This window comes from Bos javanicus, chromosome X (assembly GCF_032452875.1).
Source record: "Bos javanicus breed banteng chromosome X, ARS-OSU_banteng_1.0, whole genome shotgun sequence".
NCBI lineage: Eukaryota > Metazoa > Chordata > Mammalia > Artiodactyla > Bovidae > Bos > Bos javanicus.
In genome coordinates, this window is record NC_083897.1 from 140,017,453 (window position 1) to 140,021,013 (window position 3,561).

Sequence of the window (3,561 nt, forward strand, 5' to 3'; positions counted from 1 at the left end):
ACCCAGGTCTCTCGCATTGCAGGCGGATTCTTTACCAGCTTAGCCACAAGGGAAGCCTAAGGTCACAAAGAGTTGGACCCAACTGAGAGACTAGCCCTTCCAAGTTACAACCATTTCATCCACGACATAAATCTCTGCAATAATTCCCCCCGAAATTAAGTCCCATCTGTCTTTTCTAATCAACTCACTTTCCTCCTTCAAATTCCAGACATCATCAGTCATGCATGTCTGCTAGAATCTGTTTTTAAAAGGACTTTCTTTGACTAGGCAATTTCCTTCAAGGATGATTGCCGAGAAAACCATCAACAATAATAATATTATTTTCCTTGCGACGCAGATTTGAAATGAAGATGGATTTCTGGTCTTTTTCTTTGCTTCTTTCTTTTTGATTTTTCCCCTCAATCCTCTTTCCCTCCCTCTGTCCCTTTCTTCTCTTTTTCTTTTTTTCTGTCTTCCTCTTTCTCTCTAATTCCGCCTTCCCTCCATCCCGTTCTCCCTTTCTGTTTGAAGGCTTTGATTTGCCATGGACCGCATCAGCGCAGAGGCTGTAGGTTACTGCATTTTCAGCTGGACAATCCCTGAGTGACCATTCTAGCCAGTGTGATTAATGCTCTGCCCTGTTCCCAGCAGATCCTTCATGCCACCTCTCTGTGAACACCTAGCACCTCTTGGCTCTTTTCCTGGAGTGTCTCCATCAGGAGGTCTCCTGTCTTTGGGCAGATGTGTTAGTGGTCCAAATGCCCTTCCCACGTGGTGCCTCCACCCCCAATATATCCTCAAGCCCCAAACTATGTAGGCGATGACTGAAGAGGGGTAAATCCACATGCCCAGCTCCCTGGCCTTTAGGCAAACACATACAAAAAAAATCCCCTAAAATGCTGTTTACATCCAAGCATGCTACAGAGATCAGGTTGAAGCTGGGACTTGGCAGAAATCACCCGCTTTTGTCTCACCTCCTTCCTGCCCTGCCTTCTCCTCCTGTGGCTGGCTTCCCTTCCTTGGGATCCTGAGATTCCTCATCCCGGGTCAGCCTGTGGGGAACCTGACCTAAGTCTCTGTGCTGTAGTAGGCTCTGTCAATCACAAATACCTTTGGCCACCTGATGCGGAGAACCAACTCATTGGAAAAGACCCTGATGCTGGGAAAGATTGAAGGCGGGAGGAGAAGGGGACGACTGAGGATGAGGTGGTTGGATGGCATCACCGACTCTATGGGCATGAGTTTGAGCAAGCTCCGGGAGTTGGCGATGGACAGGGAGGCCTGGTGTGCTGCAGTCCACGGGGTCGCAAAGAGTCGGACACAAGGGAGCAACTGAACAACAAGGCCCCTGCCATCTGCCTCTACAAGGATTGCATCAGGTGCTGCAGCCGCTGACTTTTCAACACCCCCTGCAAGGAGCTCCGGGCGGAGAGCCGACAGGAGGCACCTGTGTTCTGGGAAAAAGTAGCAAGACAGGTCTTTAGAGAGTTAGACACTTTCAGAAGCTGATTTTATGCATGCAATTCTTGCATCTCCTCCTATCTAGAAATGCACTAAAATCCTTCATGGTGATGTCTGCTCCGCAGGACGAGCAAGAACCCTCACAAGACTAGCAGAAACCTTCTGGAAAAAAAGAAAATATGTGCTTCATTGCATGTACTATCCCTTCACTAAAATTACATATCTACTGACCTTCCCCTTTGCCCTTTGGAGCAGTCTCTCAGAGCTATCTAGGGTGCTCTATCCAGGGCTATAGTCCTCATTTTGCCCCCAAATAAAACCTGACTCATAACTCACATTGTCCTTTGTTGTTTTTTTTAAAGCTGACAGCACTGTGCTAGTTCTCAGGAGCTTGCTTGCACCTCCATATACCAGGAACCTACACTGGCATATTTGGACACCCCCCACCATTGTAACCTTAAACAAACACATCCAGCTAATGCACCCCAAAACTGCAAAACAGAACCAAGGCTAGGTCTGGAAAAATGATAACTGCAATCGTTTGCACTTGCTCTGACCTTCCAGACTGCCTTCCAGCCATCTCATGGGTAAGGTGACCTGGGTTTCTTACAAGTCATTGTAAGAATTATCTGCAACGATCATTCTGAATCACAAGATACTGCCATCTGGTTCTGACCAGCGACTGAGATGGGGGGAAAGTGTAGTACCTCCATTGATTAATACGATCACCTCTGCTCTCGGATCAATACTGTCTGAACTGGCTGAAAAATACAATTTTTATCTATTTAGGCAGCATTGATCAGGCCCTACTAAATTGATTCAGAATGATGATACGGAATAATTTATGAAACAAAAATGTCAGTGTGCAGAATAGCCAAGAGAAAGAAACCGAGCTTAGTCACGGGGGCCTGTGCTCAGCGCAGCCCAGCTCTGCAGGAGCTGATGAGCTTGGGGAGTGAGATATCATATGTGATGGTATCTCCTGCTGGAATGAGAGGAAAGTGACTTAAGAAAGATCCCAGGGAGGCTGAAGCATAAACATCCTAGACCCTTAAACAGGAGGGATATGCACGTGGAAAAGGCTGGAAATATAATTAAAAGATGCTTGCTCCTTGGAAGGAAGGTTATGATCAACCTAGACAGCATATTAAAAAGCAGAGACATTACTTTGCCAACAAAGGTCCATCTAGTCAAGGATATGGTTTTTCCAGTGGTCATGTATGGATGTGAGAGTTGGACTATAAAGAAAGCTAAGCGCTGAAGAATTGATGCTTTTGAACTGTGGTGTTGGAGAAGACTCTTGAGAGTCCCTTAGACTGCAAGGAGATCCAACCAGTCCATCGTAAAGGAGACCAGTCCTGGGTGTTCACTGGAGAGACTGATATTGAAGCTGAAACTCCAATCCTTTGGCCACCTGATGCAGAGAGCTGACTCATTTGAAAAGACCCTGATGCTGGGAAAGATTGAGGGCCGGAGGAGAAGGGGACGACAGAGGATGAGATGGCTGGATGGCATCACCGACACAATGGACATGGGTTTGGGTGGACTCCAGGAGTTGGTGATGAAAAGGGAGGCCTGGTGTGCTGCGGTCCATGGGGTCACAAAGAGTTGGACACGACTGAGGGCCTGAACTAACTAATACTGGAGTGGGTTGCCATTTCCTCCTCCAGGGGATCTTCCCGACCCGGGGACCAAATCCGGATCTACTGCATTGGCTGGTGAGTTCTTTACCACTAGAGTCACCTGGGAAGCCCTGTGGAGTGCTAATTGCTGGCAAAATGGCAGGCTGCTGATATCAAAATGCTCTCCTTGTGGTCAACTCTGCCTCACGTGTACATCTGCTCCTTTTCAGGCTGCCGGTGATAATTCAGAGTCACAGTGATGATCTTTATGTGGGTCAGTGATGAAGCCTGAGCATGCTAAGTCCATTTGATTTTCCATTCCTCAGCTCCTCCAATGTTTCTGGCATCTTAACTATCTGAGTGTAGGATTATTAAAGACTTCAGAAGCCGGACGGTTTTGAAGGAGTGTTACTCTGAAAGAAAATGCAATCCGTTGTACCCCAATGTGAAAAGCAACACTTGAAAACTTCTGGAAGTACGTATATTAAAATGTTATGAC